Source organism: Ctenopharyngodon idella, chromosome 3 (assembly GCF_019924925.1).
Source record: "Ctenopharyngodon idella isolate HZGC_01 chromosome 3, HZGC01, whole genome shotgun sequence".
NCBI classification, from domain to species: domain Eukaryota; kingdom Metazoa; phylum Chordata; class Actinopteri; order Cypriniformes; family Xenocyprididae; genus Ctenopharyngodon; species Ctenopharyngodon idella.
Genome location: NC_067222.1, coordinates 21,912,759 through 21,928,073, shown reverse-complemented (window position 1 = coordinate 21,928,073; position 15,315 = coordinate 21,912,759). Strand labels below are relative to the sequence as shown.

General features: G+C 36.5%; 2 long non-coding RNA genes across 2 annotated transcripts in view; one reads left to right on the top strand and one right to left on the bottom strand.

The window, feature by feature from the left end:
* The window catches only part of LOC127509323 (uncharacterized), a 126,936-nt gene that overhangs the window by 40,198 nt on the left and 71,423 nt on the right, over nt 1-15,315 (bottom strand). The gene's annotated exons all lie outside the window — the stretch shown is intronic.
* Nucleotides 13,786-15,241, top strand: LOC127509325 (uncharacterized). Its single transcript, XR_007929201.1, has 2 exons — nt 13,786-14,720; nt 14,814-15,241. It is a non-coding gene; the product is annotated as an uncharacterized LOC127509325 (long non-coding RNA).

Genomic DNA, 15,315 nt, shown 5'->3' with positions numbered 1-15,315 from the left:
ACACCTGTTTTATTCATCAAAAGGATATGGGTTTGATGCTAATTAGCAGAGATGGGAATAATTTCTCTGTGCCTGAGAGTCGAAATGTTTGACAGAATACAATAAAATGTGTAGATGAGAAAGAAGCACTTTATGACGACAGAGGAATCTCTGACCCACCTGCTACACACACACACACACACACACACACACCTCATGCAAGAATCGTAAATGGATTGATTATAATGAGAGAGAGAGAGAGAGAGAGAGAGAGAGAGAGAGAGAGAGAGAGAGAGAGAGAAAGGAAAGGCAGCGTTTAGAGAATTGAGGAATTAAGCACTTCATTCATTCATTAGCAATTGTGACTTCATTAGATTCCTAATATCACACCAGTATAATTACGCCTGAAGCCATAATAGAGATGGAGGTAAAGAGAGATACACAGAAAGAGAGAGAGAGAGAGAGAGAGAGAGGTGATGATGATTGAGACAAAAGAATGAAACAGACCAAATAGAAATGTGATAGTTAATTATGTGTCTTTGATTATATATGTGTGCATGTATATCCATGTTAAGCAGTGTTTTATATACCGTACACATCAGTATAAGCAAATTTGTTTGTTTGTTAGCATGTCTTTGTGTTGTTTTTCTCTGTTACTTGCATGTATGTTTGTGGTTATTATGTATTTGTGTGTATGATTCTTGTGGAAACAACCTCTTATTTATCTTTCAGTTACAGAATAAAAAAAAAAAAAGGTAATTGCTTTTTATCTTACAATATCTTTTTTCCTCACAAAATGCAAGTTTATATTTCACAATTCTGACTTTTTACACACATACACACTCTATATTCATATTCATCAGCTTTGCAAACATTCACTTCAGATTTGTCTGTTATATTACATACAAATATGTTTGATTTGAATATGATTTGTATTTGTTATTATAATACTGGATTTGTTAATGTTTTTGTGAAACTGTTTGAATGATACCATCTTATTATCATTCCTGTTTTATGTTGTGTCTCTCTCTTTTTTCTTCTTCTTCTAACATATGAATATTTTGCTGAAATGCCTCAACTGGCACATTTACAGAGAAGTTTATTAATGTGCACTGTCCCTGTAAATCTAAACTTGTCCCTGTAAATGTAAACTGATTAAAGTAAAGTTTGGTGGGCGTGATGGCGGGTTTGTGAAGTTGCGGATGGATCTAGTTTTTGTTCACATTAAGAATGAGGATTAACACACACGCTGCTGTCAGCTGCTAACCAGATGCTCCACAATGCAACACACATGTGATAATGTAATGGGTGTGAGTGATGACTGCGTGTGCGTCCGTGTGTGTGTTTGTAAGGGTGATAGAAATGGAGAAAGCCAAAGCTTTAGATCCTCTATAGTAATTTCACACACATTTAATATAAAAGCCCTTACAAACGCACACCCGCTCACATCACTAGATATAGGCACATGTGAGTAAGTATGAAAACCTCTCTGCGAGATAGAAACATCCATCAAATAGCGAGGAGAAAGTGACTGATGAGGGGAAAACGAGAAGAAAGACTGAAAAATGAAAAAGATGTGCTTTCTCTCTCTGATAGCATATGGATAACATTCTCACCAGCCGAATGTTAGCTATACGAGCTGCCACGAAATACACTCTCACACACACTCTGTCCGACAGGGACGTGAAAACACAGGTGTTTGCCATCCTGTAGGTTATCACACACAGGAATGCTTTGGACTGACACACACAGGGCCGCCGCTAGCGGGGCGAAAGGTGGCGACTATTCTAGGGGCCCCCGGCCTTATGGGGGGCCTGTGATTTCAAATGAAATCAACAACCTGCAACGGGCCCCGAATTACCCCAGCTACGGCCCTGGACACACACCAAAGTAGACTGAAATGTACGGAGGCCCTAAAGCCAGTACTCCTTCAAATATCACAAGTAGAAGCAATGTTAGAAGTGAAAACTGCATGTAAGAATAAATACTACTAATCATAGACATTGCAATTTAGACTAGAACACACACATAGACAACACAGCAGGTGTGACTCGTCTCAACACCTAATGTTTGCCCTCCGCTTGTCCTGACTTTGACCCCTACATGACCCGACCCCTAACCTTGAGGATGATGGCATGAAGAAGCATCCGTTTCTGGATGGTTCTAAATGCTACTATTAATGCTATTATATGTTCCTTCTCACCTTTCTTCTGTTGAACATAAAAAGATATTTTGAAAAATGTTCTTTTTTGTCATCTCAATTCAATTATGGAGTTGTTCCGCATAATGGAAACATGTTATCTCTACTCAAATACTTGAATTGAGTAAACATAAACATGTCCAAATAACTTGATTCAATCAAGTTCATCCTACCTGAAGTATTTGAGTAGAAATAACATGTTTCAATCACATGGAACCGCTGTCCATGCATTAACTGCATCAATTTATAGTAAGATATTTTTGATTGTAGCTGGTAATAATAACACATACTAACAAGCTAATCATAGCTTTTCTTGTCAGGAGCTGCATTATGGATACATCCATGGCATTCTCATAGCAGTTACTTTTTTTATTAAAACAATTTAAGTTCTTGTTAGCAGGTCCTCAACCCAAGCACTTGCTCTACACTTCACCACAACGGTAACGCCCTAAAAACACCAACATAACAGAAATTCTTTTTAAATACCAGCATTACAGAACATTAAACATGAACAAGTCTCCCCATTTTATCATCTTGATAAAAACTGCATAAAATAACACTTTACTGGGGGACTTCCGGGTTGAAGATAGAGTAGTTCCTCTTCCCATGAGAGAAAAATTGATGACTGAAAATTGAGGAAAGTTTGAAGCAATGTAGTTAATGATAAATGACCACAGTACAACTCTCGAATTCCTGAACAGGCCTCTACAGTCCACAGAATTAACAAGTCCATTCTAAGAGGCAAAATATCAGAATCGAGGGAGTCAGAAAAGGAATGGAAAATGGACAAGGTGCTAGAGAATTTGTTGCTTGGGGTGCACCTTGGCCATGTCATGGAAAACATCATGAGCAAAGTGTCTTCACAAAGAAAGCTAACCTTTAACGGTCACTCCATCCTAAATTTAGGAGATTACCCTTCAGCTGTGGTCAAACGTCGGGCAGCCTTTTCCAAAGTAAGACAGATCCTTCAGGATAAACCCACTGTGAAGTTTGGTATTTTATATCCAGTGACGTACAGCAAGGGAAAGAAGCTTGTCACCGATGCGAACGAATCATGAAAATTTGCAATCAAACAGTTTGGTTCAGATAAGTAGGTGCTGAACATTAACGCTGAGATGAGCACCTGTTGTTTTGTTGAAGTTTCTTTTATTTAGCGGACTCAATTTTGGACTTTTGTGAAGTCTCTAAAAGAATTTAAGTTTCATGTATTTGCATTTAAAAAAAAAAAAAAAAAAAAAAAAAGTGTAGTATCTTCTGCTGAAATTCCAAATAACAATATTTAAATACAAAAATGACACTATTTCATAATTTGCTTTCCCTATCTAGCACCGAGCAAAGCATGAAGGGAAGAGGAAATTCTGTTCCTAGTTTCTATAATGCTACTTTAACACAACTAAACTCATCCATTTAGTCTCAACACGAATGGATTAAGCAAAGTGGTTAATTTTTAACCTACACAGTAAAACCTCCAGTGTTAAATGAACACTGTTAGTGTTAAATTAACATTGCCAGTGTTTAATCCACACCGGGTTATATAAACACTGGATGACACTGGAAGTGTTAATTTAACACTGGATGTTTTGCTGTGTACTTGATTGAAACATTCTTTCAAAATTCACTTTTTATCCAGAAGTAACTGTTGCAAGTCAGTATAACAGGATGTAATCGAGAAATCTAACACAATGGAGTTAAATTAAAATGAACTGTTTAAATAAAGTTAACAGTATCATAATTTTATTTTATTATTATTATTTATTTATTTATTTTTTGATTGTTTGTTTTTTTTTGTTATTGATGAGTGTACAAAGGAAGTACATGGGATCCAATGTTGTTTGGTTCCTAACATTTTTCAAAATATCTTCTTTTTTTCTGTTCTTCAAAAAATAGAATGTCACGGAAGTTTGAATGAAATCTATCACATGAGTAAAGTGAGTAAATGATGACAGAATTATAATTATTGTGTGGACTATTCTTTTTAAGACATTAGTGGACAGATACAGAATAAAAAGTAGTGCTAAAGTAAATACCATCTCAAGACCAGAAAATGACAAGTTTGAGACTAGACCAAAATCATGCTGGAGCATGAAAAACAGAAGACTGCAAAGTCTAGCTAATGTGCGTCTAACTAGAGTTAAAGACACCATAAACATGAAAGTAAATATTAACAGTATGGTATGACAATGTTAATATCAGTACCGTGTAAATTTTATTTGAACATTCTCCAACAATTCCACCATTAAACATGTTAGTAGTCTGGATTTTCGAAATGTTAATTATACTAAGCTTGACAGCTATTTGGCAATATCCAGTCTGACATTCATTTACATGTTCTGATATGATGCAGACATTAAACGCCTTAAGATTATTTATAGGAAAAAAACATTCCCTTCCAAACACATCCATGATTAGTACAAACTAAAAAGTTTTTTTGATGTTTTTTTTTTTTTTCATGAAATATTTGTGGTTGATATGTATGAAATTAATTAACGTCACAGATAAATTATCAACAGTAAGAAACAAAATTCCAACCATTAGAAAATATATATCAACAGTTAGAAATATTATATGTATATATATAGCTTCCACAAGGAAGTACTAAAAACAAAATGCTATTTTTATGATGCTCTTATGTTGTAAAAATGATAAACATCTGGCAGATCTTGCAAGGGGAATGCAAACTTATAAGCAGAAATGTATCTCTGAACATGCCCAGACTGACCTACTAACTCACTTCTTAGTAATTGCTAAAAGTTTAAAATAACTCAAGAGCATGTTTAGTCTCCCATAATGCTGTTCACCCAGTAGCCTAATACAGCTAGAAAGAGAGAGCGAGAGCGAGACAGTACGGCTGAGTTATGGCCGATGTTCCGGTGTTTCCCCTGACACATCTGCGTTGTATAAACACTAGCGGTGGACCAGTGACCCCCTACCACAGACGCCTGTATCCGTTCCTCCTCCATCCTCGCTAAAAGCAGTCATTCAGATTAGGAAGCCCTCACACCACTTTATTTTTCATTTATTTTCATTTGCAGGTGGCCTGTGTGTGTGTGTTAGCAAAGCTCTTCATCTCTGTGTGTGTCGCTGTGCTTGTTTAGATCATGCTCAGGCTCTCATGTATACGGTAAGTGTTAGCCAGAGCACACTGCGTGTGTGTGTGTGTGTGTGTGTGTCATGGATATTCTTCTCATTCTGTCCATGTGTGCACTGTGGTGTCCACGACCGCAACGCAACCTCAGTTAAATTCCTCCTTTTACCCACACTCCATCAATACGTCCAGCACAAACAGCGGACTGAAAGCTCCCTCTGCGCATCTCGCAACCGCTGCCACCAGTCCCCTTCAAGCCATCAAGCGCTCACATTAACCTTCAGCTACAATTGCTTCAGGCTGCTCCTCAGAGAACACAGGATGTATTCAGCCTCAAACTACTCTTGAACATCTGCAACTTCGACAGAGTCAGAAACTCTGATTGGATGAGCTATTTTTCATCCTCCAATCAACATACAAGATGCTGAAAGGCAGGCCGGCTGATGTTCAGTAACATGCACAAGAGATTGTTAAAGATTCAATATTTCTGTTAAATAACTGAGGGTAGTTTTACTGTAAAATGTTTTATGCTAGCACAGCTCTTCTATACTCTAGCCGCTTCTCAGATTTGAGTTCTCTTTTGTGTCTTATCGAGCTTGAACGGACAATAACACACAAAATTATGTCAAATTGCTGTGTATCCTCATAAGCACAGTCTTGATTTTGACCATTGGGAATTGATTGTATGGTTGTGGTTTGCTATTGCTGTGATGTAGAAAACTGAACATATAATTGCTTTTTTTTTTTATTAAACACTGGTTTACTGAACAAATTGTATGCAAACATGTAAACTGCACACAAGGCAGTTTTTGTGTTAACTTCTATATCTAATTATAAAATCATGTTTTTACTCCAATTTGTTGAAATATAATCATTTACACAGTGACTGTCATCAACATACATTAAATAATCAAGACATGACTAACAGGTTAAGTAAAATATAATGAATAGGCTAATATAGCGCATATATTTAACAGTTCATTTCTCTAGCAAACTAACAAGTTGTTGACACTGAATGACTTGCCTGAGGTAGATGTGATGCTACGTGACATATTGTTTACAAGCTGTTTTACTGATGTCTTTCTGCTGTTGAAACACTGATTGAGCTATTACACAAGATATGATACAATTCAGTAAGTTGTACTGTATCTTTTTTAACATACCTTTAGATGATCATTCATGTTTATTCTGTAACTAGTATTAAAGCGGAAGAGATGATCGTGTTCACTTGCCACTTGAACTGAGGTGCCTATACAGCGATCTGTCACACCAAATCAAAAAGCATCAAAATGGCGTTTACTGTTTGAATTTCATTATAAAATGGACAGAATTTGAAACATGACACTTTGTTTCTTATTGAAAGTAACAAAACAGAGCAGCTTATTGCGATTATTGGTGATTAATGGTGGTTAGGCAACAATGCTGTATTCGTCATGTACGCATACCGTACCGTAAGACATGCACGTTCCGAAAATTCACGGGACGAATATGTGTACCGTTACACCCCTAATATATATGCAAATATATAAAGTAACAATTGTGAGATAGGCATTCTGCAAAATAGTCGTAATTATAACATGGAGTCACAATGAAAAGAAATTGTTGCAAAAACAAGAAATAAATTTGCAGGTGTGAGATATAAAGTCACAAAGTGACATGTAAACTCACAATTATGAGAAATTGCAAATAAGAGAATCAAAATTCAGATATGAAGTCGCATAAGAGCAATTTTGCGAAAGTCATAAACGTAACATGGAATCACAATTACAAGGTCAATAATGAGAAATAAAATTGCAAGTGTGAGACAGTCAAATTTTGTGATGCAAATGCACAATTATGAGATGAAATTTTGAGATATCAAGTCACAGTTATGAGAAATATAGTTGCAGCAGTGAGATATAAAGTCTTAACGGTGAGATAGTTACAGTACATTGTGAGATATGGTCACAGTTACAAGAAATAGCAACAATTGAGAGAAATAAAAGAGCAATTCTGCAAAATAGTTGTAAATCCAATAGTAACAATGAAAGTCGCAAAAAAGAGAAAGTTGAAATTGAGATATTAAATCGCAGTTATGAGAAATATAGTTGCAGGTGTAGAATATATAGTACATCTGAGAGGAACAGTCACAATTACCATTTTATTCCATACAAATCTGTGTCAGGAGTCAACAAACTTGCAGAGCAAAAGAAAACAGTAATTTGACAAGCTTTCACAAGTCCATTCTACAAGTATTTTTGATTGCTGAAAGTCTTGAAACTCTGCCAACAACTTAATCTTGCCCTTTTATTAAGCAAGACACTATGAAGACACAAAGAACCTTGTGTTTGTTTACGGCTATGTGTGTCAAAACTCCTGTAACATTCCAAGCGAGGTCACGGCTGGGTTAAGGAGGGGTCAGAGGTTCTCTGTGAGTGTGTGTGTTCAGCAGAAGAATGTCAGAGGCCCACTGCCCATCAGTCTGCTGGGGAAGGAGGAACAGACTGGAGGGGAGCGGAGGTGAAGGATGGGAGTATGGGGTGAAGGGGAGGTGAGGGGGCACTCGGGGAAGGTCAAACGGCGGTCAAATACAAAACATACACACAGTCGAACCAGTCGGTCCAGCTCGCCCTACATTCCGACTCACCAGAAGACTATTTCCTTTCCACAGACCCTCTCCTCTCAGAAAGCACACACGCATACAGAGCTAGAGGCTATTTTTAGTGTTCATACAGGAAGAAAACCAGAACGCATGGGTATGTGGGTGGCAACTCCCACGGTGCCCTGCGCATCCCTCCGCCTCGTCCTGCACAATGGCAGTGCCTGAATCCCCATGAATGAGCAGTCAGAACATGGGACACACATCCTAAACTGGGATCAATGCACAAAGCATCGTCTTCTCCTCCAGACTGGCACCTACCAGAAGACCCCCACTGTCCTTAACACCCCCAACCACCCATAATCTGACCCCCCCAGCCCTGATGGCTAAAAAATGAGACCGACCTTTGACCTGAAGTCGTTCTCTCTCTCTGTAGACGCAAATGACAGATCACAAATCAGGCGTGTCATACCAAGCGTGCTTAGGAGACTCCACTTCACCAGAGCGTTCGGTATCTGTGCCAAGTTAATCTGGATTAAGTGTACCTGAATACAGTGTTCACACTTAATACCTGTGTGTACACACATTTGTCAGTTGTTACGGCTGACTGAGAAAGGAACTTTTCTGAAAATGAAAGCTATTCAAGTACACTACGTTGTAAAAAATTATTGTAATGAATGGTACAAAACTGTACAAATGCTAACGTAAAAATCTGTTAACTGGTTAAGGCCCGGGTATACTTCATTTTCCGCGTTCCGCTCTGTCTCAAGCGCAGCCGTGTCCCCACAGCTTTCGAAGTATACTCAATCATGGATGAGCGAGTTCAACACATGCGCAGTATTGCGTATTGCCACCTATGGACTCATCTGTCTCAACATTCAACTTATGCATCCACTTTGGTATGCGGACACAAAAATTGGGCTGCACGCAGATGGTGAGCGCAGATATCCTTCTGATGACGAAAATTACGTCACACGGTCAAGTGTGCAGACCTTCGCGGAACGCGGACAGCCGAAATATACTTCAGTCTTTAGCAGAAAGGTCCCTTATATGGTGAAAAACTGTAATAAGTCTAATGGGCTATTTAATGCAATTTTACCAGTAACACTTTTTGAAAGTCAAAAAGAACAAGTCATCATAAATTACAGTGAAAAAGTGTAAATTGACATTCCCAAAATTCCCTGTGATTGATGTTTTTTCATTGAAATAACATTTGGGTTTTAAGTTACATCTTGTTGTTAAATGTACGTTTATTGCAATATTTTAGTGTGAAGTGTTATCATGGCAACACAAAGAGTATAAAATGCATAAAACATTTTTCTAGAATTTTTTATAGCAAAAACCATTTGCAGGAGAAGAATAGTTTTTCAACCATTAAAAAATTAATTTACCTGATGAACAACACTTTTGTGCTTATAAATATAAATAATAATAAGTCTATAATAAGAATGACTCATAAATCAATTCAAATTCAACTATAAATAATACATCGATAAAATACAACATTTCTGGCAACCACAGCTGCTGTTTTTTTTTTTTTTTTTTACTGTAAGTTTAACAGATTTTTTTAGTGTACCACACAAAAAAATGTAATAAAAACCTGAAATTAAAGAATGTAACTCAGTTCGTCCCATAACAACTTGCTGAGTTGATATTTCTGCCAGCACTGGATGAGTTATAATGTTTTTTTATTTCTGTGTTAGACAGTAAAAATAAAAGTCTTTTATTGTTCTAGTCTACAAGGAGCAATAGCTTTGTCATTTCTAATGCTCGGTGCACACCGACGATGACACAAAATGTCTTTGGAGAAACAGAGGGAAATTTCCACTCCACGTTCACTAATAGTTGTTTACCTCTCGCTTTCTCCTGCTCTAATACATATCTGTCAGGTGGTGTGTGTACAAATGTAATAGGAGGTTCTCGTCACCAGCCTACGTGTGCCGTGTGGATGATTATATAAAGTGCACCCACACACTCCTCTGCAGGTGGTCTGTTATGCCAGCAATGGGGAGTACACAAACCTGTTGTGTTCCCACTCTGTTATGGCAACATGGCTAGAAAACAAAAGGATTTTCATCACAGAAGCTCTCTTCGGCTTAAAGATGCACACCTTCATATATTTGCGAGGGGCACACACACGCCCTCCCAACCAGACACACAGGAGCCAGTCACACCGTGTATGAAAAAACCCGTTCCACGCCATATAACCCTAGACCTGAATCCTCAAACACACTCATTAGCAAAGAAGCCTAAATCCTCTTGTGTGTGCAGTGTACATGCACAAACCAAGACGGCGCATGTTGTTGCATTTTGAGTAAAACATCTATTGTATTGACACTCAATCCCATAATCCACTTTTTCTGCTCTATTGCCTCATTTTAAGGAGCTAATTTTGAGACCAATGCTGAAAATGGACAGAAGATAATATAAACACAATGACTGCACTAATTTGCACACCCCCAAAAAAATCATCCTCATCATCAGTTTGACATAGACAGGGAAAACCAAACCACAGTGCTAATAGATTTAAACAGCGCAGAGAAAGTTTGAGGTGCTTTATTATCAGAGAATGAGCCCCCTGCTGTTCAACCAGGAGCGGAATTACAGGTTGGTGTAAATTTAACTTCGACTAATTTGCTGACGGTGTTGTAATGTTTACATTTTACATTTGAGTGAGAAAGGAAGCTAACAGAGCAGTTCGGAAGAGTTTTTGTGCCGGAAACGAACATGTAAAAATTTAACCCACAGGCCTACTTCTCAAACGTAGTCTACTTAGCCTGTGTTGTTATTGCACATTTCTTAAAAAAAATGGCAAGGATAAGCATATTTTTTTTTATGTATATCAGACTGTCATTATTTATTTTAAAAAAATTATTATATAAAAATTATCTCCATATATGTCGCGTTTGTTTTCAGTCTCTATTTATATAATCCACATACAAAAACGAGACTTGTACAGATCTAATTCTTACATGCAAATATCGTTGAATTATTCATTAAAATGTGTCGGAGTCAACAATTAGCCTACAAGTTGATCAAAATACTTTATAAAGATGATTTTGCATTCTCACTAACGCGCTCGAACGCCTAATGTATACTTAAAACAAATTAATAACTATTTAAAACAAGACAAAAACAACGAGAGAAACACGGTTATTTTACAAACATACAAACTGAATAAAACAATTTCTAGACGTTTTTCTAGCAAAACTATCTGCAGGCAAACAACAGTTTTACAACCACGAGTAGCCTATTTTTTACCTCATGAACATAATACTTTCGCGCTTATAAACAATAGGCTAATAAGAATGACGCATAAATCAATGCAAATTCAGCTATAAATAACATCAATTCAATAATTATTTTATGATTTTATACATTATATAAAATCATATTTTAAACTGAAAATGATAAAGGTCACTTTGTATAGGCTGTCATTATTCAAGGATACATAACTTGCAAAGATGTGTAATTGGTAACAAAAAAAATAAATAAATTAGCTAACTGCTAACTATAAAAAGTAGTAACTTTATTTAGGCTATAATAAAAACAACAACAACAACAACAATAATAAGATCATCAATCATGATCATCATAACCCCAAAAACCTCCCGTTCCGATTTATTAAAATTAATTTACATGCCCTTGAACCGCATTATTTACACGCAGTGAAGCCGGAGAATTAGCCTATTTTCCAAAACGCGGACAATTACAGAAGCGATTGCAGACTTTTTACGACCCGATTATATGTGGAAGACTAAACAAGTGAAAGGAGACGTCTCGTTTGATTTCAATATTTCTGATTTTGAGTAGCTAATTCAGGCCTGCTTATGCTTTTCAGTTACTTCGCGTGGTCGACAATCACCGAAGAAAATGAAACAATCTCTTAGTAATTCGTTGCCGATTGCTTTTGAAAAATCTGGTATGCAGAATTCTCTTATTTTCATTGTGTCAGAATTTCACAAGTGTCATTTCCCAAGGGAAAGACGGCATCCATGTGGTGTTTCAGAGCTGGTGTCCTCCAACATCAACACTGCATGGTCTCAACTGCGCCACCTGCTGTTCATTCAGTTCTACAACAAACGCATCTTGAACAGACAACCTCTTAGCCAACAAATCAACCACCGATCGATGAAATTAATTATTTCCTATCTCCAGAAGAACGAAGAAGACATTTTAAAATTGGACTTTTTATAATCCCCAACGTTGTTTGAAGCAAAGTTGATGCTCTGCCATGAACACACTCCAAAACATATTTTACCCTTCGGGTTCATTAGAGACTCATAAATATTTCAGCCCTCAGAAATCTGGAATGTCAATTCATCAGGAGTGACAGACCTCTCTTAGCTCTTCTTTTTTGATATTCCCTAATTATCACCCAGACACGATGTTGATTTATTGTTTCCGACAAATGTCACGCGTCCGGACCTTTTCGGATGTTGATCGACGACGTTATAAATAAGTCTTTCTGAATTACAGTAGGCCTCTTACTGTCTGTGTTTGATCACTCGTTTCCTCGCGATATCTTCTCACCTTCACAATGAATTAGGCTACAGTCAATGACGACAACGAAACTTTTCCTCTTAAATCGTCGTAAATTTATTTATCTGCGGTTTACATATAGCCTACTGTATAAGGACAGGCCTTGAAGCTGAGGAAACTTTTTTAATATCTTATTTTAAATGACAACGGGGTCTAACTATTGCAGATTTATAGATCATGAGCTTGACTTGACGGATAGTCTAGACAGATTAAAAGCTGAAGCTGCGTCGTTTATTTTAGGCATATTTGGAGCCTATCAAATCGAAATCTTTAAGGCCTATTTGCTTTTTCATGGTTTAAAGGAAATTTTAATATGTTTAAATTGTGAAAAAAAAAATCATTCTAAAACAATCTAAATTAAATTGCAATTAAACATCACAAATGAAAATTAAATAGCAATTAAACAGCACAAATGAAAGAAACAAATGTAAAGTGTTTTCAGGTGACAAAAAAACTTTATCACCACCATCTTTTAGTGAGCCTCTGTGAGTGACACCGAACTGCAAATTGCAGAATTACTTCATCATCTTACAATCTTTAATTAAGACATCGCATAGACAGATATAGGCCTAAAGTGAAGCCAAAACTTTATTTCGGAATTGCTTATCCGTCACAGCTACGTCTCGATTAGTGTTATCATATATAATTTTAAGTATTTACCCTCACTATTTAACACACATCCGGACTGAAATATCAAGCATAACAGAAGCGCAAAAACGATATAAAAACCGATCAGTCTACTTTATAGTGGGAATTATCTTTAAACGTGTGTCTCATAAAACTAAAAGACTGGCTAATTATTGCCCAAACGGTGATAGAGAGTGCATAACGTTCAATTATTGTCAGACAAAGCACTTACAGCACGGGATTTTTGTTGAAATGAGGCTAGAATTTACACTTGTCATTCTCCTAACTGCCGTACATGTTCATTTAAAACCCCTCGCAAAAACAAATACCATTATTGCTTGTTTGACGTCGTTTCAAAGTCACGCGAGATAATAAAATCAATTTTCCGAAATTATCCTGCAATTTTATTTACATATCTTTATAAGTGAGACTTGATTAAATGTCTGTATCTTTTGGTAAAAATCAATCAACTGTTAAAAGCCACGGAATGCATTTAATAGGCTAAATGTATTTTCTCAAAACAAATAAATTCGTGTTGGCTATACCAATCAAGTTACTAAATACATATAGACTATTGTATGATAAACAAAATATTTATGTTTGTTTATTTTTTAATTAAAAATAAATGAGATTTTCATTCTCTTAAAGTAAAAGACGAGGGTGTAACTGAACAGACTGTAAAAAAGTTAAAGGCATACAATTATTGGAAAAAAAAAAGTTGTTTGGCATAATCTATCATTATTATTACATCTCAAAAAATAAGCAGTGGATCAGTTGTACTACTGTAAAATATTATAGCCTACTTGAAAAAGGCTTCCCCATCAAATCAAAGTAATTCTAGCATAACCGCGGAGCCATTTTGTTGTCATGTGACAAGAAAACCATAAAATATAGAAGACCCTGTTAGGCAATCGTGACATTTTTAGGCAGATATTCTCAGATCAAACTGTACAAGTGGCACAAGAAAAAGAATTTTAGTAACCTCTATACTGTTACAACACAGGTAAAGGCCCAGGTTTTTTAATGTTCAACATGATGTTCTAATATTTGACCCTTATACGTCAGCAAGAGAAAACGGCATCATCGGAAATCAAGACTTGGTAACAAATAAATCTCGTGCACATCCTACAATTATAACTATTTATAACTATATACATAAATGCAATTATTGTCAATAACTTTTCTCTTGAAAAGAAAAGAAAAGAAAAGAAAAGAAAAGAAAAGAAAAGGAGGTAGAAGACCAATGCCCTAAACCTGCTGATTTGATAGCGTCCAACAAAAATAGAAACAGGGAACCGAAGGCCAGAGACACTTGAAGCGAAGTCGTGATTTCCGCGAGGAGGGGGGCTCATGAGGGGCGCTGAGAGACCGCGGATGAGGGGACTTGATGTCAATGATTTTTTCCCCTCCTTACCGGGAAAGTGAACAACACCCGCGAGCGTCGAGCTACTGTTGAAAAAGTTTCTGCGTGTCTCGAGTCTGATGCGCGCGCCTTCCCAGTGTTCTGAATGCGGGTGGAAAAAAAGAAGAGAATAAATCGATCACCTTGTACGCGTTGCCGAGGTCGCGTTTCACCGAAGGAGCAAAGTGCTTTTGTTGTTTGGTAAGTGTGGTCCGTCATCCCTCTATAGCTCGCCTTGAAAAGGACATTAACAACTTAAAATCACCACAGTTGCAAGCAGGACTGACTCAGCTATACTTTATGATTGGTGAGGTCTGTTTATTCAATATGACGATATATAATCCTGTTAGTGAGAGAGATAATTCACGAGTAGTAATGTGTAGTTTGTTTCTTGACACAGGAAATCTTTGCTGATCCTCTTTCATGTAAGGTTTGGTGTTTATGGCCTGCTGATTAGTGAAGCCTGTGTCCCCAAATTATGTCTCAAACTCATAATTAATATTAGACATTGTATTGTAAATTATGAGAGGCTGCTTTTATTTATTTATTTTAGAGTTTTGTCTTTAACCTTTAGCAATAATAGGAGACTGGACTACCATAAAAGTCTCATCTTTTCCTTATTTGTAAAAATATTTTAAAAATCATCTTTTCAATAAGAATAAGAAAAATATTTCATTTTATGTAATTTCTGTATTTTGTGTTTTGGTCTCATATAGGTGGATTTAAATGCTATGTGGTTACATAATGATTCAAATATATGAAAATAATAAAGAAAAATATTCAAATTACTTAAAGTGGAAGTTAAAATTAAAATTGGTTCATCAAAAAGTCACAGTGTATTTGTATTGAATGTGTACTTGTCATTTACTTTGTGTTATACTCAAACTGTATTTTTCCCCCTT